The sequence below is a fragment of the Pinus tabuliformis genome, chromosome 1_2, assembly GCF_031772625.1.
Source record: "Pinus tabuliformis cultivar Carrire ecotype Pingquan chromosome 1_2, CPIR1, whole genome shotgun sequence".
Taxonomy (NCBI): Eukaryota; Viridiplantae; Streptophyta; class Pinopsida; order Pinales; family Pinaceae; genus Pinus; species Pinus tabuliformis.
The window spans coordinates 264556787-264580576 of record NC_142298.1 but is presented as its reverse complement, the minus strand read 5'-3'; the positions used below and the strand labels follow the sequence as shown (position 1 = coordinate 264580576).

The 23790-nt window shown below is 41.0% G+C and overlaps 1 pseudogene; it reads right to left on the bottom strand.

The window, feature by feature from the left end:
• Positions 1-1146: 1146 nt before the first annotated feature.
• Positions 1147-23790, bottom strand: part of LOC149205367 (nibrin homolog) — a 36817-nt pseudogene continuing 14173 nt past the window's right edge.

Below are 23790 nucleotides of genomic sequence, written 5' to 3'. Positions count from 1 at the left end.
GGCTCACCGAGGTGCTAAAAAAATAAGTGTATATGTCCAAACAGAGTCTGTGTTCTCCATACATCCGAGACACATGTCTCTCAAAAAAGAAAATCATCAGCAGCAAATAAGACCTAGGTGTCTACTGCGGTGGGTTATGCTCCTTATAGCACACCACCGCTTGTGCCACCCGCGTCCACAGGCGGTGCACCCTGGGTACCACTCCTACTATGTGAATCTGGAACGTTATGGGGACCTCCTCAACCCCCATGTAATCAATAATTCCTCTCGTTAGGCCCTCAAGATTTCGGGCCACTGTCTCCACCGGATCATCGGCTGAAGGAGCCAAGGCCAGTGCTGCAATGCCCTGTGCATCCCTCCGTGCCTCTAGAGCCAGCCCGACGGGTCTCATTGGTCCCACATCTGCAATACCATAGAGTTCATCATTAGGACATATACATGAAAAAATATAAAAAACATCATAAAAAATAAAATGCAAAATAATGTGATCAAGTGTCTTACCACCATCATCCCACTGCTCACTAGTGGGCAGCTGCATTTTAGGATCTTCGTGGAAATCCATGGCAACATATGGCCAATCTTCAACAAAGATCGTCTGGCGCTCCAGCCACTCTCGAAACAGTGTCCCCCATGACACTGGTTGTCCGCCACCTCCTCGTGGCATAACGTGTGCCCACCGTGTGATCCTAGTCTCACGTGGTCTGGGAAAATCCAAATCCATGTCCTGTAACTGCAATGTTGGCACCCGCTCTAGCATGAGCGGGACTAAGATGGACCCGTAGCCAAACTGCTTTGTCTCTCCTTGACGGCAGTTGGTAAGTTGTCTCTTCATATTGGTAGTTATTGTTTCTGCCCAGTTGAACATGGTTGGATTGAGACATTCGAGAGCTAGCCAGAGATGCGTCTTCAATGCCTCGTGTTGGGCTTGGGAGCTCGCTGCCCCTCTAGAATGGGCCTCTCACCAAGATGGGACAGCCCGGTTAGGAAATATATGTCTGTGGCATCAAAATCGATGTCTCGGCCTCGGATTATGAATTTCCCATCTGTTGGATTCCAGGCACGGATCAACAGCTCTAATAAATCGGGTTGGGACCAAAGGTGCGGAGTAAGGAAGAATTTTAGCAATCCGCATGCATGTAAAGCATTTCAGCATCCAACATCAGCAAAAGCTTCCACATCGTTATCATCATGCGTTCGTTCCTGCCAGACAAACACCATTATGGCCTGCATGACGAGAAAAAATGAATTAGAACTTCGCTTGCAAATTTCAATCCATAATTTGCATAAAAAAATAGTTTTGCATCACCATCACGACTGTTTTTAAAACAGTCGTGACGCAGCGAGGTTGCCAGTTCAATTTTCTCGCGGTCATCGCGGAAGTACATCACTTTCCCGCGATGATCGGAAAACGATATGTGTAAATATTTTCGGTCATCGTGGACTCGAGCGGTATACCCGCGATGACTGAGCGGCAGATCCGACTTGAAAAATCCACCTAAACTCACATATATAACATCAAAATGCATAAAAAAGACTTTGAAATGAAGCGCAGGAAGAAGTCTATTTACCTGGAAGAAGTTTCAGGATGAACGGTGGACGAATGGGGCCAAAATCAGCTCGCCAACTTTGGTGCTCCAAAACACTCCAAGGTGAAATGAACAGTGCCAATGGTAAAAATGAATGAATTACCCCCCCTTTTATAGTAATTTTTGAATAATAAAAAATTATATTTTATAAATGTGGTTTTTTCTCATTTTTTATCATATGGTCAGTTAAAATTTTGTTTTTTAACTATGTTTTCGCATATATTTTTCATTTTATGTCGAATGGGTTTACGTTTGACGTGTTTTGTGCAGAGATACAGGTAGTGGAGTTACCTCGTGCTTCGTGTATACTTGATCCATAAAGTCGTCTTTAACGCTCTTTTCCGACTTGAAAAATGAAAAGATAGCTGAGTTGTTCCTCTTGACTTGTTAAAGAAAATAAGAGGCGGTTGCCTTTAAGCTCTTTTCCGACCATGCAAACACGAAAAGATTGCTGGGCCTTTGTCATTTCGGATTCGTTACTGGTTACGAAACGATGTGATTTCGATCGCTTTTCTACTTTTTTGGGTCAAGGTCACTAGCCACGAAAAGTACTCCTCGATCGTAATGGCCGGGTGGTTATTTCGAGTATCGTTTTATACATTTTCGAGCTCAAGAGACACAAATCTACGAAAAACGACCCCCTTGGAGTTTTTTTTTCCGTGTCTTTTTCAAACTCTATAAACATGAAAAAGACTCCGAGTTTTACCTATGTCGGACTCGTTAAACCCTGACGACATTGGACTCGTCACCATGACGAGACTCGAGCTTCTCCTCCCTAGGGCTCGTTAAATTATTACTAGGTTGGATTCGACCAATGGTCGAACTTATATTACAAGAATATGCTACCCCTTCAAGCTTGTTTTCAAAAATAATAGGGGTACTTGCCAGAAATGGTGGGGAAAATTTGAAAATCATCATTGGTAGCTAGTCACTCCTGAACATCGACACTTTTTCTTCTTGTCAGGTTGGGACATACATACATCGTCATTTGGCCTTCCGCGGATTTGGGTTGTCATTTAGCATCATTCCATCTGATTCACACCGTTTCCATTGTGCCTCTAATCCCTTGGTACCTGAATGCTGCCACCCACTGTAGTTGTGTCGCCGACATGTTCAAGAGTATAATCCTTCTGCAGTTTACACCCTTGCCTCCTCCTCTGATACTCTGTTTCTCCATCTACCACTTGTTCCTTATCTCGTGTCGTTGATGGGGGAAATATTATGTCCCTCCTGCGACGGGTCGTCTCCTATCGACATCAGCTCATTATCCAGGAGATTGATCTAGAGATCCCCTTTGGTACCTTAGAGCTTGCATGCCTCAATGGCAAGTTCTTCGCACCTGACAGCCTACTTTAATCATTGGTCGTCGATTGGGTGATTCCATGAGTGTTCAACTTTAGCTCCTTTTTCACACTTCGTGGAGTGTGCTAGATAGTACCTTGAGAACCATTGGCATTATTGGTGGTTTCTCTCGTTTTTGGTAACAGTTTTCATCATTGACCGGTAATCAAGCGACTTTCTATCATGCTCGACCTCAACACCTCTATTCACATGTTAGAATTTGTACTATGGTCAGTTGGGTTCAAGACCCCGAACTCAGATTGCACATGTTCGGGCTGCGTGGATTGGTTTGTGATTACATGACCCATTGATGGATGGCTGCGACCATACCTGAGTCTTCATGGATGGCTGTGACCATAACTTTATCATTATCATGGTCTCATTTGCTGGATGGCTGCGTCCATACCACAGACCTAGTTCGTATGTCTTTTCGATGGTTGCGCCCATGCCTAGACTACATTATCAGAGATATCAGTTGTACTTGCATGTAGGTTCTTCTAGATGGTGTTTCAGCTTAGCCAGTTTTGTAAAGCAATTCAGCCCCCCCACTCTCTTGGGCTTCATACTTTAGGGGGCATCTGTTACATGGTAATTTGTCACTGCCTTCACTCCAGTCCTTCTACTGTGTCATGTGTCCAAGTCAAACATGCTCATATTGAAAAAATGCTCTCTTGTGCTACCAAATGACCCATTTTTCCTAAGTTATCTGCCTCATCGTGTCTATTGACTAAATATATGCGCTGAAGGGCACTCATGAATAGTCCAGATGCGTTGCCAGTGTGGAAGTACATTTGATTCTAGTGATGGTCCGATTTCATGCTCCAACACGAGGTAACTTGTTATCTTTAGCGATGATCTAACTGGATACATTTCTCACTAGCGATGTTAGCGCTAAAGCTCAGTTATGCCCCCGCAATGATCCAGATTGGGTGAATTTGTTCCAACAGTCGGCCTTCTGGATGGCTCCAGACCTGGTTTTTGGCATAGTTTGTATCACGCTCCTTTCTCTGGCATGGCAGTTCCATCAATTGTGATACCTTCCTTGGAGATAAGCTCACTCTTCCACCTTTCATGTAGACTCCTCCTATTTAAACTCTCACCATTGCTATGCATTACTATTTTCTAATAGTTAGCTAGTTGAGCAGTGCTGTTAGTGTTTGTGAGTTTGCTAGATAGCTGGTGTGAGTGTGAAAAGTGTGGGATTGTTAATAGCTTGCGGAAGTTTGTGAAGTGCCCTTAATCTTGTGTAAAACTTATGAGTGAGAGAGATCTTGTATGTTGGGAGATTCATCTTCAAAGAGTGAATGCTTGAGGAACATGCTGGATAGATCCCTTTGAGAAGGCTTGTGACGTCAAGAATTTGGTTGTAAGCTTACTCTTATTTCATTATTAATACAATCAATGATGTTTTCCTATGTCTTGTATGTAATTTACTTGATAGCTCATGACTTCTTGACTTTGTGAATAAATAGATCATTGTTGTTTTCCGGTTACGTGCTTTGTTGTATTTCCTTTGCATTGTTTCAGGTTGATCACTCGTTAAGGAAGCGGAAGCTCGAGCAGCGCAATGGAACTCCATCGACCACCGGTTGAGGTAGACCTCCAACTATGACTGTTTAAGGAAAGCTATTGTTGATCTGTCCTTGTTTGTGACTAGACCCACTCTAGGGCTAGAGGGGTTGCCTCTGTCTGCAAAGGGAACACTTTCCTGCATCACATTAACTTGACAGAGTCAGGAACACAAACATTTTTTTGTCATCAACAAGCCTGGATAGTACGTTGACGAAGTATCTTGTTTCACCTCCTTGTGCAGGAAGCCTTTCTCTTCTTTCACCCTTTATATTTTTCTTTTCTTTTCATAGGACTATGCATAGGCACTTATTATTTTTCAATGGGCAGAAGAGGGATCACAACTTATTAAGAGAAGAGGAGGTTTCTCCTTCAGAGACAAGTTTTAGACCTCTGATGCTTTGTTCGCCAAAAAATTTCCCCTTATCTTACTCTACACAGATAGATAAGTAAGAACACATTATTCATAAACATCAGTAAGTATAGGAAAGAGAATCCTAAAAAGATATGGGCATCATGGTTTGTTTATATATTCCCAGCTAAATTATCGTATTTTCCATCAGACAATCACTGACTTGAAAGTGATGTAAACCAAAACAAAGAAGAAGGTAATAGATAATCCAAGGGTTGTATGATACTACAACTTTCCATTCACAAAATCTTAGCCACATCATCTCAAATCTTAAAACCCATTTTATTCAAAGACAAATAAATTCAAAAGAAGCCAAACGTGAAATATAAAATAGAGAACAAGAATGTAGTTCATCTAACTACATGAAACCTATATTATCCTAACCTAAACAATACAAGGTTGAGTAATGTAAAGTGTAATTTCCAGTGCAACCATAGAAGTTTCTCCTGACCTTTGGACTAAAATATGTGATCGTGTAGAACCAAAACAAAAAGCAGTGCAATGAATAAGGGAAATCATACAAACATCTACATGGACCAATGAAAATAGGAAGTGCAACCACAATGGTGTATTATGCTCAACTGCTCTACCAAATGAAAAAATCCACAACTACAATAACTACCAGTATTGTGACCATACAAAACTCGACCAGGTGCATGCAAGTGCAGGCCACGAGACATCGGTCTGGACTGAAAATAATCTACTAATGAGTCCACAATAGGATCATGGAAACAACCTTTAGGTAAAAATAGACAGGAAAGACTGAACAAAGACATCCATTTCATAAGCAATTTTATTAGATTGAACACAATCCATGTTGTCATGCACGTGAGATTCTTCGATGTATGATGTAAAATATTCATTAATATTCTTCACTCTTTACACATTACATATTAGATATTTGCTTTAGATGGGATGTAGTGGTGGAATTTCAATAGTCAATCTAAATTTCCTCCCCTAGGGGTTGAATAGTTTTATGTGAAGGAAATAAGCATCCCTCAGGAGAGAGTCAACATCCCATGTGATGACATTAATGACAAAATTGTACAAAAGAAACATGAACTGACTAAAATCACAAATACCATCATGATGACAGGAGCCTGACATAACCATCAATGTAGGATGAAGTGTCTTATTCACCTGGCTCAACTTTGAATTCTGAGGAAACACGGTCAGCTGCTTATCAAGACAATATTCATTATTTAAATCATGAGATTCAACAAAAGATATATTTTCAATATCACTGCAGAAATATTCAATGATAAGTATGTCATTTTCCTGATCAAAAGGAGATATACCTGAAAGAAAATATTTGATAATTGTTACATAGGAAAATGACCTCCTCATCAGCTCAGAGGAGAAGGGCAAGATGACTGAAAGATTGACCAAGTTCACAGGCCTATTTTCTAAGCTAATGCTCTCCAAGAACTAGCAAGGTGCTTTATAAATCTTCCTAGCCATGCATCAGGTGCGTTAGTCCCTAGGGTAACTCTCTGTGTTGCCTCAGGGGGTGCGTTAGTCAAATTTAGTGAGTTTATGGAGGTCAAAGGAGTGGGTTGACCGAATAATATCCCTATATTCACTCATATGTCAGCTCATAAAGCAGGGAAACATCCATATTTGACCTGTTTGAGGAATTTCTATTCCTAACGGAGTCTACAAACAAGGAAAGAGTGATAAAGCATGGAAACATCTCTGCTTTTTCCCAAAAGAACTCATGAAAGATTTGGAAAGGCTTATCCTCTCATGCTATATATTTGAGGCTAGGGCCATTGTGAAAGAGGTCGAAAGTATTGAAAGGATTTCCTATTGGCTGTCGAAGTTTGTATTGGACATTGGCTCTTCAAGAGCTTAAGAAGAGAGAGAGGAGCTGGATGAGTAAGGGAAAATTGATGCAACTGATGGTTGTAAACAGTCTTTCCTATCATTAATATAGACCTACAGTTGTGTTTTCCACTCCATGGCGTTGGTATTTTGATTTATTTACATGTTTATGCAACGCTAATGATTATGAGTAGCTTAGATGTATGCAGTTAGATATCCTTATGTATTCTTGTATTGATTGTTAAAGTTATATGCTATGATATTATGCCTTGTATTTTTTCTGTGCAGGTATTGATCTAGGAGCTAGCTAAGGGGTCTTCCACTCCGCTACTTTGTGTTCTCTAGCAACACCACACCAAGATATGAAGTAACAATCCTTATTCTTACTTTTATTGTCATTTCACTAATACAGATATGTGCATGTATCTCTAGGCTAGCTACGGCTAATCTTATTGTTTGCCAAGGATACTGGGAAGATCCTTGAGGGTATCACCACCAAAATCACCTGTGCATTAATCCCTATAGCAAAATTGGTGACTCCACTGGGGACTACACTTAGTTCCCGGTTTTCTCCCAGAAAGTTCCCAGATCTCTCTTTCTTCCAGGCCTTCCTATACTTCTTGATCCCCTTTCTGACCACTCAAGACTATACAACACCCTTCTCACAGTGCTCAACCTTAGATCTGATCCCCACAACCTTATTTTAGAGCCTATTCCTCACTAACGCACCCTACCAGTGAAAACAATGCTTTATAAAGCATCGTGACCTTGCAAATAGAGTGTTAGTGCAACCATTAACTCTCTGTATCCTTTGTTACAATGCGTTAGACAACGAAGTCTTGATAAGCAGCCAATTCTGTGAACTCATGGGTTGGGAAAGTTTCTTGTAGGTTGAACAAGGATCCGTAGTTGTGCATGTTTGATTGATATATGTTTCCTAAACATTTTTTTCTTTTTAGGAAAATAGCTTTACTGCTTAAGTTTTTCATAAAAAAGAAAATACAATTTTTTTTACAATTTTTCTGCTTAGTTGGTTAGATCTACATTTATTTGGTTTTAAAAGTTGTTATATAGAATTGTATTTCTATTGGTTGTGCTTGTGTTTTACTGTACTGGATGCATGATATGTATTTATGTATAAATGACCCTTTCCTTATAGAAGCAACTCATTCATCGAAGTGAAATTTAAAGCATTTTTCCTACATGGTTTGTGTCTGAGAGTCCCACATAAATCCATAAGTCAACACCCCCATCAAAGACATTAAAATAGTACATTTAAAATTTACATCGTAATAAAATCAATCAACAACTCTTTTATGAGTAAACACACATATTAGTCTAGGCTAGGATCTTGGGTTAGGCAGTTGTGAGTTAACTACCCAAGATCATACACCGAAACTAGTGTCATTAATGAGGGAAATCCTTCTGGACTCATACTATCTAGGACCACTCCATTCAAACCAGAGCTAAATGCAAGACAACATTGTACTGTAAACGAAGGTAGCTCACCTTCGCTTACATCTCATTTGGGTATTTTGTGTATCAGGGATCCATTCGGGGATATCGGAGCTAAGTCAGGGACTCAGATATCCTACCCACACAACGTACTATCTATGACCATGTCCCCCTCAGTAGTGTCTGTGATTTGAGGTAACCATAGTGGCCATACTTTTAGGGACAAACACAACGTGACTGGGACGGGCTGCCTTGGTACCTAAATAGATGAACCTACTTTGTCTTCAATTTTTGGGAGGGTGCTCATCTTCACGAGAGTACTTGGCTACTTAATATGAGGTTCTGGCGAAGCTCAAGAGTAATCGTAACTGTACATTTGGCCAACTCTCTGTTTTATCCATTGTGATACTGGGTTTCATCTCTAGAAAATGGTGGTTATCAAACAGGGTCATACCCTTTGCTTGTTGATTGACTTATTTAGAGTATTTTTTATTTTTTAGGTGCCAGTTTGTTATCATCGAGACTATAATAGATATCACAGTAAAATATTTTGATAAAACATATTGGTCATTGTAGCTACATATGACCCTCATCATCAATCTAGACAGATACAAGGTGTTCCCCCACTAATTGTGGAGGATTCGTTGAACCCTAGTGAACTGGATTACCCATATTCAGGTAATAAGTCTCTAATATCTAATACTGAATCATTCTAGACATCCCACGACTCAAGTTTACCAGAAGATTTCTTTATTGAAGGCTTCATTTCTCCTTATAATCCTTTGATCACGAATCCATTAGGACTAATGCTAATTCAAGTTGCACCTGTACCTCCTATGTCTTCCATTGTATCTATACCCACCATCCCATCGACGACTAACATGTCATTGGATTTTGTGGACACTTTTGGTCCTCCCCCACTTCCCCAGTTGACAGTCAGTACTACGTCGTTGATGGCATACCCAGCTATCCCAACTATGCTAGTTCTGAGCACCATAGTTATACCCAACACGAGTGGAACTCAAAACATACCGATTTCCACCCATTTTGTGTCAGATCCTAGATCATCTACAAGCAATCTGTATAGTGCTCCATATAGCGTGGTTATCACAAGTCCCTTTTGGTTGGAACCCATTGTTTAGTTCCAATCCCCAGGTTCAAACGCCCTGGGGAACTGTTCCGAATACGCATATACCGGTTGGGAACATTATTGTTCCCCCTTCTTTTAGAGGACAAAATAGAAAGTGATTGATTGACATGAATCCTCCATATTTCAGTCAAGGGCCTACGACTAATTACGTGGCTAGCAGGATCCCTCAACAAGGTCTCACTCAATCCATATGGGCACCCCACTCTCAACCTCAAATGAGTCAAGGGGGCACTCCTTATCCTGGGGGAACTTATATCCCCCAGCCTAACAACCCCTATGGATAGCCACAATATACAATTGTTCCCCAAGGAAATTATTATTCCATGCATCCTATGTATAATGTTGGGAACAATATGATGGGAGGACCGCAAGGACCCTCAAGTCATTTGTCATCACCTTGGTCTAAATCGGGGGCATCAAATACTTTTCCTTTCTTGGCAATGCTTGACATCCCTGATTTGAACAAACTCACCAATGAACCCATCTTTCACAACTTACTTTGGCCTCCAATCCCACATAAAATTCCCACCGACATCCCGAAGTTCGAAGGGAAACAAGGGGAGGATCTGGGTACACACATCATCAACTATCATTTATGGTGCATTTCTAACTCCATGGTGGATGATAGTATCTAGCTTCAACTCTTTCCCCAAACCCTTACTAGTAATGTAGCAAAGTGGCAGATTGAGTTACCACGTGCATCAATCAATACCTTTGGCACTTTAGTGATGGAATTTTTAAATCACTTTCAACTACCAATCCGCTATGAAATTGGGACGAAACTCCTCACTTCTTTACGTTAGGACATTGCCACCCACATCTCTGATCACATCCATGAATGGATATGTAGGCAGAGGCTAGTCAAAGTGCCCCTCCCATATTATCTATTAACGGATTGGTTCTGCAAATATCCTCTCCCACAAATCGCTAAGGATGTTACCTTAGGTGGTGCGGTCACGGAAGACCAATCCATTCGTTGTGCCCAATACTTAGATTTAATTTATTCGCAGTCTGGCACATTATACGATGTAATTCCTGTTGGCATTATGATTCTGGTATGGCTCTATGATACAGGTGTTGTACTTGATGGAAACTCTCTTAAGTGGCAATGCTCTGTTCAGGCTCTCAAAATATGTTGGAAAATAAGAGGTACGAAGGTACACCGTACAAAAGCTGCGGACCCGCTGGAATATCATAGATAAAGTGCGTAAATACCCGTAGGTTACCCGTTCATGAGGTGCGGACCCCCAGTTCACTCACTTCAAGGCAGAGAAGCGCGCTCACGTGAGGTTTCTTATGTTTGGCTCATGGTATTTAGCCCGCCGTTCTTGATTCTATGGTTTTGGCCCATGGTATAGGATCTAATTTAGCCCCGGTTTGGATCCCTTGTATTGGTTATTGATGGTTTTGTCCCATGGTGTGAATAAGGGCTTGACTATAAATAGGGAAGGAGATCACTTGGCTAAGATATCTTTTGCAAATTGAATATCTTAAGATCTGAAATATTGGGTTATTAGTTTAAAAGCTTGATCTATATAAAAGTTTGAAAGTGAATCTATGAAGTGTGATCTCTCAGGCGCATGATCAGAGCTGAGCATCTAACTATCTGTGGCACACTGGTGGACTGCCAATTTGGCCCTAATCAGAGGTTCGCAAGTGATTAATGGTTCAAGTGCGGGGGTACGCATCCCAGAAGAAGGAGCAGTGCGTGGGTACGCAGCACGACAGAAGTCCAGGTGCGGTGGTTTGCAGTGAAGAGAAAGGAGGAGTGCGGAGGTATGCTGTGCGACAGAAGCCGTAGGTGCGGAGACACAGTGAAAGTACGCGGCGTGATAGAAGCAGTAACTGCGGAGGCACAGTGAAAGTACGCGGAGCGACAGAAACAGTGGGGGCGAGGGCACAGTGAAGGTACGCGGCGCATTTAAAGGAACAATGAGTGGATATGCAGAGCAGTTCAAGGATCTCAACGGGTATACGCAGAGGTGCAGAACGTGAAGTGCATAGCAACGCATGCCAGAGAAAGAAAAACTGCGTATCTGTATTAAGGCATTTATTTGACTGACTTTTCTCTGTTAATAAGGTGTTCTGGGTTTAGTTTACTATCACTATTGATCTGGTTACTGCAGTTGACTTGGTGATTTACTTATACTTGATGATCTCTTGATGTTTATGGATCCAGTTTGAAAATTTATGAAAAGTGGTCCTTGAAAGAAAAGAAGTAGGGGGTTGTAGCTCCCTTCCAGGAGAGACTGGAAAACGAGAGAGAGTTGTAGCTCTCTGCAGGTTGCAGCCTGCGTACTGGTAAAGGACTGCACCAGTACAAAACCATTGTAAAAGGAGTTTTTAATTTGAAAGAAGATAGAGACATATTGCAGCAGGTGGTTTTCACCCACATTGGGTTTCCACCTTATATCTGGTGTTCTTTGGTGTGATTATCTGTTTTTCTTGTTCATGCTCATTATTTTATGGTACTGACATGCAAAAATAATCCAAAGTATAAATAAGGAAGATTTATTGAAAGAACTTGATAATACTGATTCACCCCCCCTCTCAGTATTATTTCCAACAATTAGTATCAGAGCAGGTCCTTCAGAGAAGCTTGATCTCTTGAAGGAAGATCATTCATCATGAGCAACTACGAGAGGGAAGCATCAATTAGGCCACCAATTTTTGATGGGACAAACTTCAATTATTGGAAGGTAAGAGTTACTGCCTATCTTCAATCTCTTGGTACAGAAGTTTGGGATATCATAGATACAGGCTACACTTTTCCTTCAGCTACTCCTACAGATCCGGCCGAAAAGAAGAAATATGAAACAAATGCTAAAGCAGTGAATACTCTGTTGGGATGCTTATCTCAAACAGAATTCGTGAAGGTTATGCAATATAAATCCGCAAAGGAAATATGGGACAAGATTGTCTTGAGCTACGAAGGAGATGAACAGGTAAAGCGTGCTAAACTTCAAACCCTCAGGATTCAATATGAGAATCTCAGAATGTATAATGATGAAAGTGTGGCTAACTATTTCCTTTGGGTAGAGGAGATTGTTAATTGCATGAAAAACTTGGGTGAAGAAATAAAAGAGGCTATTGTGGTTGAAAAAGTTTTAAGATCATTGTCCCCCAAGTTTGAATCTAAAGTGTCTGCAATAGAAGAAAAGGAAAATCTACGAACTCTTACTATGTATCAGCTACACGGAATTCTAACTGCTTATGAAATGAGAAAAGGAGGTCCATCAGACAGGAGAGAAGCTGCTTTCAAGGCTTCAGGCAAAGGAGACTACTATGAAGCAAGTCACGCGCCAGAAGAAGAAGAAGAATCAAATTTTGTAAGAAACCTTCAACAGGGTACTAGAAGGTTCAGAGGTAAGTTACCTTTTAAATGTTTTGCTTGTGGAAGAGTAGGTCATTATGCTGCAAAATGTCCTCATAAGGATAAGATTGACAAAGGAAAGGAACCTGCTAGATGGAACAAGAAACAGAATGCAAATAAGAAAAGCTACTACACTCATGAAGATAGTGATGGTCTATCAAATAGTGATGAAGATGAACGAGGTAATGACTATAAACTTTTAATGGCATTTGAAGATGATGATTACATGGATGCTATAGATGTGGATAGCTTTTATGAAGAAATTTCTAGACTCAAGACATGTATAGAAGAAAATAATAGGATCATTGATACCCTACAACTTCAAATTGATGAAAAAGAAAAATATCTTGAAAAGTTAGAAGGTGAAATTGTTGGTCTTAGAAAAGAGATTGAGAAAACAAAGGATATTAATCTTAAGTTTGTCAAAGGATCTGAAACTCTGGATGAGATCATCAATGTACAGTGTTCTCCTCTAAACAAGACAGGTCTGGGCTATAATGGAGAAACTTCTCAAGCATCCACCTCAAAGAGTTATCTTGATGCAGCAAGAAGGAATGAGCAAAAGCACAATGGAGATCACCAGGTAAAGCAGGGACGAATTACATCAAGAACAAACAAAGACTATCAGGTAAACCAGGGGCAATCCATCTCAAGGATGAACAAAAGCTACAACCAGCCACAGGTAAAATCCTCTCAATTTGCTTCAAGAATGGATGACAATAGAAATTACAATCATTTGGCCGGAAGATTTGATAACCGCAGAAGTTTCTTCAATGGACAATGCTTCTCTTGCCATAACTTTGGTCACAAAGCAGCTCAATGTGTTGCATATAAAACAATCATGACTAGAGAAGCTCAAAAACAAAGAAGTATGACCGAGATTACAAAAAGGACCTATAACAACTTTTCGGCTCTTGAAAATGAAGTTGAATGTTCTATTTGCAATAACTTTGGTCATGAAGATTCTGAATGCAGGAGCAGGTTTCAGCAGACAAAGGAACAAGCCTCAAGCACCAAAACATGGAGAATAAAGGAACCACAAACAGAAAGATGTGGGATAGCATTTTATGCAGAGGGACAGGAAAATCTATGGTACATTGACAGTGGATGTTCGAAGCATATGACAGGTGATAAAGAAAAACTTGAATCATATTCTGCTTTAGAAAAGGGAAAGAAAGTTTCTTTTGGAAATGATACTCCTGCAGCTATAAAATGAAAAGGCACTGCTCAGTTAAAAGAAAAGGTCAAAGCTGGAAATGTTTTGTATGTTGATGGATTGAAGCATAATCTTCTGAGTGTCAGCTAGATGTGTGATCAAGGAACCGAGGTGATATTTAGATCAAATGGATGTCTTGTTCGTGATCTTGATACAGGTAAAACAGTGATCAAAGGTGAAAGAACTCCAAATAATCTATACATATTTGAAGAAGGACAACAACAATGCTATCTAAGCAAGGATGATGAACACTGGTTATGGCACCGGAGGTTGGGGCATCTAAGATTTTCACAAATAAGGAAAGCATGCAAATATCAGGCAGTTCGCGGTCTTCCAGATATCAAAATTCCAGACAACACCATATGAAAATCATGTCAGTTTGGAAAGCAAACCAGAACTAACTTTCCGGAGAAGGAAGGATCAACTAGCATGCCTCTTGAGCTAGTACATACAGATGTATGTGGTCCATTCAGGAAAAGGACACCTCGAGGAGAAGAATACTTGATATTATTTATTAACGATTTCTCCAGGTTTGTCTGGTTAGGACTTATGAAGCACAAAGATGAAGCATTCGAAAAATTCAAATCCTTTAAAGCCTTGGTTGAAAATGAATCAGGATACAAAATTAAGTGCCTCAGATCCAACAGAGGTGGGGAGTTTACCTCAAATGAATTTTTCGATTTCTTTGAAGAACATGGGATAAGAAGAGAATTCTCTACAGCTAGAACTCCTCAGCAAAATGGAGTGGTGGAAAGAATGAATAGAACAGTCCAACAAATGGCTCGTGCTATGCTTGATGAGTCTGGAACTCCCGCTACTTTCTGGGGTGAAGCTGCATATGCTGCGGTTGTTATTCTCAACAAAACAAATGTCCGAGTGAACAACACTCAAACCCCTCATGAGATCTGGTATGGTGAGACTCCTTCGGTAAAGCACTTCAAAATCTTTGGGAGCAAATGCTATATTAAGAATACTGATGAGCAACTTGGCAAACTTGAACCTAGAGCAGATGAAGGCATTCTTCTTGGTTATTCTCCACACAGCAAAGCATACAAGTGCTACAATAAAAGACTTGGAAGAATTGTTGACAGCATTGATGTAGTGGTTGATGAGAAGGGATACATTCCTAGGCAAGTAAATCATGAAGATATCGAAGAAGATGAAGACTACCCTCAAAGACAGAATGATGAAGAAGAAGAACCTCAAGAAGAACCAGAGGAGCAGATAAGGATAGAAGAGAAGACTCCATCCAGATATGTTCAGAAGAATCATCCAGAATCTCAGATTTTGGGGAAGAAAGAAGTAGGTGTACAAACAAGAAGAACAATTGCGGAAGCTTCAAGCTATTTGGCATTACTCTCTTCCATTGAACCACAAAATGTGAAAGAGGCATGCAAAGATGAATGTTGGGTCAAAGCAATGGATGAAGAACTTGAGCAGATCGAAAAGAACAACACTTGGGAGTTGGTTCCTAGACCAAAGGATAAGAATGTTATAGGGACAAAATGGGTCTTCAAAAATAAATTGAATGAAAATGGAGAAGTAATTAGAAACAAGGCCAGACTTGTTTGTAAAGGGTATGCGCAGCAAGAAGGAATAGATTTTGAAGAAACTTTTGCTCCGGTTGCAAGACTTGAGGCCATCCGAATGTTCCTTGCTCTCTTAAGCTTTGAAAACTTCAAAGTATTTCAAATGGATGTGAAATCAGCCTTTCTTAATGGAGACTTGGAAGAAGAAGTATACATTGAGCAGCCAGATGGTTTCATTCTTGGAAATGATCCAAATCTTGTATGCAGATTGAAAAAGGCTCTCTATGGTCTCAAACAAGCTCCAAGGGCTTGGTACTATCGTTTGGACAAATATCTTCATCAACAAGGTTTTTCAAAAGGATCAGCAGATAGCAATATTTATATAAAAGTTGAAAACGACAAATTGCTAATACTTGTTGTGTATGTAGATGACATTATCTTTGGCAACAATGAAGAAGCTATGATTCAAAGCTTTGCCTTGGTAATGCAGAAAGAATTCGAAATTTCCTTGCTGGGAGAACTGACATATTTTCTTGGTTTGCAAATCCAACAAAAAGGAGGGATCTTTTTGTCTCAAACCAAGTATCTCAAGCAGATTTTGAAGAAATATGGCATGGAAGAAGCAAAACCAATATGTACACCCATGGTCACAGGATGTAGCCTCAGTGCAAATGATGAATCAGCAGCAGTGCATCAACCAACCTACAGATCTATGATTGGAAGTCTACTTTATTTGACAGGTACCGGACCAGACATAATGCATGTAGTAGGAATAGTTGGAAGATTTCAGGCAAATCCAAAGGAAACTCATCTTCAGACAGTAAAGAGAATCTTCAAATATCTTCAAGGAACTCAAAACTATGGCTTATGGTATCCTAGAGATACATATCTCACACTTCATGCTTATACAGATGCAGATTGGGCCGGAAGTGTGGATGACTGGAAGAGCACAAGTGGTGGTGCATTCTTTATGGGTTCCAGATTAATATCTTGGTTTAGCAAGAAACAAAGTTCGATTGCCTTGTCTACAGCTGAAGCGGAATATGTTGCTGCTGCATCTTGTTGCACTCAACTCCTTTAGATGATACAGACCTTGCAGGATTTTCAAATCACTTGTATACCACCCATCTCCATCTTATGTGATAATACAAGTGCAATCAGCATTTCAAAGAACCCAGTCATGCATTCAAAGACCAAGCACATACCGATCAAGTATCATTTTCTCTGGGAACAAGTACTTGAACAAAAGGTCAAGTTGGAGTATGTTCCTTCTAAGGAACAAGTTGCTGATATACTCACCAAACCATTGCCCAGGGAGACCTTTGAATACCTCAGGCAAAAGCTGGGGGTTGTTGATGCATCATCTTGTTGAATCTCTTCTGATGGTTGGTTGTACGCAAGGCTCATCTGGGGTACATGCGTACATGTGCTGGGTTGCGGATTGATCGAAGATCGAATGGCACAGGTTCAGGGGGAGCATATAATGCATTGTTGGCATTATGGAGGAAGTACAGAGGGAGATCATGGATGATGGTCTGAATATTGCTGCAATATGTCTCTATCTCTTTCAGGGTCATTTATGGTGTTTGGTGGATTATGGTTCTTCTTTGCAGATCTGGTTTATAGTCAGGGGGAGCATGTTCTTAGGGGGAGCATAACCCTTTGCCCTCGATGTCAAAGGGGGAGAATGACGTTGAAGATCTTGAAGTTGCCATCAAGTCTAAAGGGGGAGATTGTTGGCATTATGATTCTGGTATGGCTCTATGATACAGGTGTTGTACTTGATGGCAACTCTCTTAAGTGGCAATGCTTTGTTCAGGCTCTCAAAATATGTTGGAAAATAGGAGGTACGCAGGTACACCGTACAAAAGCTGCGGACCCGCAGGAATATCATAGATAAAGTGCGTACATACCCGTAGGTTACCCGTTCATGAGGTGTGGACCCCCAATTCACTCAATTCAAGGCAGAGAAGCGCGCTCACGTGGGGTTTCTTATGTTTGGCCCGTGGTATTTAGCCCGCCGTTCTTGATTCTATGGTTTTGGCCCATGGTATAGGATCTAATTTAGCCCCGGTTTGGATCCCTTGTATTGGTTATTGATGGTTTTGTCCCATGGTGTGAATAAGGGCTTGACTATAAATAGGGAAGGAGATCACTTGGCTAAGATATCTTTTGCAAATTGAATATCTTAAGATCTGAAATATTGGGTTATTGGTTTAAAAGCTTGATCTATATAAAAGTAAAGTTGAAAGTGAATCTATGAAGTGTGATCTCTCAGGCGCATGATCAGATCTGAGCATCTGACTATCTGTGGCACACTGGTGGACTGCCAATTTGGCCCTAATCAGAGGTTCGCAGGCGATTAACGGTGCAAGTGCGGGGGTACGCATCCCAGAAGAAGGAGCAGTGCGTGGGTACGCAGCGCGACAGAAGTCCAAGTGCAGTGGTTTGCAGTGAAGAGAAAGGAGGAGTGTGGAGGTACGTTGTACGACAGAAGCCGCAGGTGCGGAGACACAGTGAAAGTACGCGGCGCGATAGAAGCAGTAACTGCGGAGGCACAGTGAAAGTACGCGACGCGATAGAAACAGTGGGGGCGAGGGCATAGTGAAGGTACACGACGCATTTAAAGGAACAGTGAGTGGATACGCAGAGCAGTTCAAGGATCTCAGCGGGTATACGCAGAGGTGCAGAAGGTGAAGTGCGTAGCAACGCATGCCAAAGAAATAAAAACTGCGTATCTGTATTAAGGCATTTATTTGACTGACTTTTCTCTGTTAATAAGGTGTTCTGGGTTTAGTTTACTGTCACTATTGATCTGGTTACTGCAGTTGACTGGGTGATTTACTTGTACTTGATGATCTCTTGATGTTTATGGATCCAGTTTGAAAATTTATGAAAAGTGGTCCTTGAAAGAAAAGAAGTAGGGGGTTGTAGCTCCCTTCCAGGAGAGATTGGAAAACGAGAGAGAGTTCTAGCTCTCTACAGGTTGCAGCCTGCGTACTGGTAAAGGACTGCACCAGTACAAAACCATTGTAAAAGGAGTTTCTAATTTGAAAGAAGATAGAGACATATTGCAGCAGGTGGTTTTCACCCACATTGGGTTTCCACCTTATATCTGATGTTCTTTGGTGTGACTATCTGTTTTTCTTGTTCATGCTCATTATTTTATGGTACTAACATGCAAAAATAATTCAAAGTATAAATAAGGAAGATTTATTAAAAGAACTTGATAATACTGATTCACCCCCCCCTCAGTATTATTTCCAACAATTCCCAATGCCCCTAGAACTTCCAATGGTCCTGCTACTCAGAAACCTGGTGCACACACTAATGGTATTATCAACGGTACCTTTGGGGCTGTTGTAAAACAACTTAGCATCACATTGCCCAGTTGTCAGTTGACCCTGCTACCCAATTCAATGCTCTTCCTACCACCATGATAAACTCTATGCAGTCTACACAAAAACACGGTGGTAAGAATGAGAAGAACAAGAAAAACACTGCTCCTTTTGAAGAGCAGTCAGGCAAGTAGTCCAACCCAAATCAGAAAGTTATTGTGCCTCCTAAAAGTGGAAATGACAAAGCTGTCGACCTCCCTTGCAAGATCTGTGTGGAAGACCATATGACACATCATTTTCTGCGTCTCCACCAATTTCACAAATCTCCTTGCTCAAAAGGAAACTGGCCGGACCCCGTAGTTCCAAACAACCCTTTCCCTTCTCAGCAACATCACCATCTTATTGCAAACGAACCTCAACCCGCACAAGGGGGCAACGACAGTTCACATCATCCTTTAGTTGGTGAAGGACCATCCACCATTTACACCTTTTAAATGATCAATCTTCAAACTAGAGCCAAAACTTATGGAGCTCCAGTCGTTAATGTTGAGAATGATTCCTCGAGTCCAAATCCACTGCCGCCCAACAGTCTTCATATAGAATGACCGATTGATGATCTTGTGATTCTCCCCCCAAAAGGGGCACTTCATAGCACAATGCATAATACATCTACATGTGCTGCCCAAAACTATAGCATTGTAGAAGATTTGGCGCAAGCACCGTCATCTATGTCGGTGCTCGAAGTATTGAAAACTTGTCCAGCACAAAGGAAAGCTCTACTTTTCAAAATTGGTGGGGTCGACCCTCAGGATTCCATGCTAGCAATATTCGACATGGAAAATTGTAAACCTCCCCTTTCACACTAGCCTGCATTTCAGGTGCAAATATTTTAGAAAGGACAAGGGGTACATAGAACTGTCATTGACGAAGGTGATTCAACCTGCATCATGTTGGTTTCATGTTGACTCACCTTGGGTTCTCCAACCCTCTCACTGTTTTCGAATTCCCTTAAAGCTTTTGTTGGGCACACTTTCATCCCAAAAGGTTACCTTGCCAGCTACCCCATCACTTTGAGTGGGAAAATGGTAATGGTGGATATTGAAGTCTTGGATAGAAAATTCAACTATAATTTCAACATTGGGCCATAGTTGGACTTATGCCATGATTTCCATTATGCCTATTGTCTTTCATATCATTCTACTTCCATTAGATGGAAGGATAGTCACAATGGACCAACTATCCTTTTGCACCCCAGATTACTCCCTGTTACTTAGTGGCTATGTACCTTTAGCGGGTGATATACCTGACTCTTATATCAGTATAGGCATTGGTCTATTGAAGGGTTCTTCCCTGATGGGTTGTTTTCCTCTTTTGTCACCTGCAGTTCCACAGATGGTCTATATGGTCTCATCTATTCCTCATGGACCAACTAATCCTTGGATCCTCCCTGCCCCTTCAGACATTGACTCTTACGGAGAACAAATGCCAATATCACCAACCGAATTGGCCTACGAAGCCATTCAATCTACATTTGAGTCTCTGGTCACTTTGGTCACGACCAATGGTACCTCCTCCTCTCCCATAACTGCTCCCCCTAACGATCTCCTCAATCAAGTCCTACCTTCATATGAAGCTATTCAAGAGATCATGTGTTTAGAAGAGAGACCTTGGGAGGATTCTCATCATCACATTTCGATATTTGATTTGGATGTAATACCTATATAAATCATGTCCTTTGAAACACTTGAGGTTGTTCCCTCACTTTATACGATCATCCAAACTTTGGGTTCGTAAGGGAACATGTGCAATCTTTCAAAGACACTTCTCATCGATATTTCAATCAAGATAGGATCGTGGAAAACATCCTGATTGGAGCCGATTTCACACATGAGGAAATTACAAGCCTCACCTACCTTTTCGAGGAATTCCGCGATGTATTTTCTTGGTCTTACGAGGAAATACCTGGCATAGATCCATCTATTGTCAAGCATGAGATCAAGATTTATGATAATGCCAAGCCTGTTTGCCAAAGACTTCGACCAATCCACCCCCGCAAAACTGCATCCATCAAGACTGAGGTGCTAGTTTCGTTTACCTCGTTCCCTTAACAGAATGGGTTTCCAATCTAGTTCCTGTAGATTAAAAAATAGGGTACCACCCACGTCTGTGTCGACTACCGGAACTTGAACACCGTGTGTCCAAAATATAATTATCTGAAACCATTCATGGACCAAATAATTGATGATTGTGCCAGTTGTGAATCCTTCTCATTTATGGATGGTTTCTCAAGCTATAACTAGATCACCATAAAACCCACAGACCAACACAAAACCGCCTTCATTTTCCCTTGGGGAATATTTTCATATCGAAAACTCCCATTCAGTTTAAAGAATGCTGGAGCAACATTTCAACGGGCCATGGAATATGCATTCCATGATATCAGACATATTGTTCAGGCTTACTTGAACGACCTTCCAACCCATTCCAAGAAGCAAACCCAACACCTAGTTCATTTACGAGCAATTTTTCTTAGGTGCAGGTTCTATAACATACGTCTGAATCCGCACAAATGCATTTTCTTTGTTGAGTCTGGACACCTACTTGGTTTCATTGTCTCAAAACATGGGATTAGGGTTGATCCCGATAAGGTAAAGGCAATTACTTAATTTCCCAAACCACGATCCATTTTTCAGCTCCAACGTTTGCAAGGGAAAGCAAACCCCTTATGACGGTTCATTGTAAATTATGCCGAGTTGATGAAAGGATTTATGCGCCTACTAAAGAAGGGAGTACCATACTTGTGGGATGATCAATCCCAATGATCATTTGATGCCTTGAAACAGGCACTTATATCAGCCCCACTGCTTAGTGCTCCCAACTATGCACGCAACTTTCTCCTCTATCTGGAAGCCTCGCCATCCTCTATTGGAATGGTGTTGGTCCAAAATCATGATGATCTGAGTGAGCATGTGATCTATTATCTATCGAAAGGCCTGGTTGGGCCCGAACTTAGATATTCACATGTGGAAAAGTTGTCCTTGGCAGTTTTCTTTGCTGTCAATCATTTCCGATACTATATACTACTGCAATGGACTATCTTCATCACTTTGGAGAATCCCATGGGACATATTTTGTCGCGTCAAATCATTGGAGGAAAATTTTCCAAATGGATAGTTATACTCCAACAATTTGATTTGGTTTTCGCCACTGCCAAGGTAAAACAATCCTTAGTCTTCGTAGAACTATTATCAGATCTTCCCATTTTCGATCCATATCAAATAGCTGATGATCCTCTCCTAGATGGATCTGTCTATTTGATCGACTCTACTTACCATTGGCATGGTGACATTCTTGTCTACCTCCAAGCGCAATGTTTCTACCCTGAACTATTGTCAAGTGACCGTCATCACATTCGCCACCAAGCTCGGCATTATTTAGTGTTGAACGATTCTTTATATCGTCGTGGTGCCAATATAGTTCTTCAATGTTGCCTCACTCATGAAGAGGCGAAACATGTTTTAAATGACTTCCATGTTGGGGCATGTGGTGGTCATCTTTCTGGCATATCTACTACCCAAAATTTTTTACGTGCAAGATACTACTAGCCAACCTTGTTCAAAGATTGTATCAAGGCAATCTAACAGTGTCACCCTTGTCAAGTATTAGATTAGCATCTATCTCATTTATTATAGATACATGCATGAAAGTTAATATTTACACAATTAAAAATTTACAAAAACATTTACATCATAAAAATGCCTATATATATATATATATATATATATATCGAATCCAGTATTTTACATCAGAAAATTCCAAAAACTTGGGTGTTTTTAAGTACAAAATGGCTACTAAGTATCGCTATAAACACCTGCTGGCTATACCATGTGTCTGCTAAAAGAGCCTACTACTCATGAAAACTCAAAATAGCTCTAACTATCCTCCGAAGAGGAACCAGAAACTGCTCAGGCACACCATTGGTGTGTCATTGCATATGAGCAGGAATCTCCCTTATGGGAAGTGGAGGAACACCCATGCTCAGACCTTTGAGGTTCCTCATAGCCTCGAGGAGAATTTGTGCATCATCTCCATCTTTGGCATCTGCTGCTCCCATGATAGCTCCAGGTAGTCAGTCCCCTCGCCTCGCTTGGCAGGGCATGCCTGCAGGTCGTACTGGTGCCACATCTGTGTCAAGCAAACACTTCATGTCAGTACTTGTTCATCCATAACAAAAAAACATTACATAAATATTCAAAAGCTAAAAAATACTTTAAAGTACTCTAAAAAAGCCTTCTTACCTTAAGGCTCCCAATGTGTACCAGGTGGTAGTATCAAGTCTGGATCTCCTGTAAAGTCCATGCCCTCATAGGCATAGTCATCAATCATTAAGATCTGACTGCTGAGCAACTCGAAGAAGTCCTCTTTGAAGAAATGTCTGATCATTCCCCCTCTAGTATGAGAATTGAGAGAAGCTCATCGCCTCGGATCAATTGGGCCCACACTTATTCGCAGTCTCATGACAGGAACCCTCTCAAGTATAAAGGACACGATGAGAGTACCATACCCAAAAGTAATTTTGGTTGTGAGTCTTGTAGGCTATTAAATCTACCTTCAGCTGACAAAGAACTGCCTCACACCAGTTAAATATATGAGGCTGGACACAATCAATAGCGAGCAATAGTTGGGCCTTCGTGGCAACATGAGGACTCTTGGACCCCGCCAAGTGTATGATCATCCACAATATGGCCCTCATGGACCTAGACCTGATCCGCTCGATGGGGACCCTGTTGCTCACTAAACCACTCTCAGGTATACAGTAAGTTTGGATCAACTCTAGGGTGGACCGTGGATCTATCCTGCCCCTGGTCAAATTTTCTCGTGCACCTCTACACGATAAACCAGCCAGAAAATATATATAATCTCTATCAATCAAGAGCTCATGACCATCAATCTGGAACACCCCTTGGTGTTCGTCCCAATGTTGGATTATCCAACTT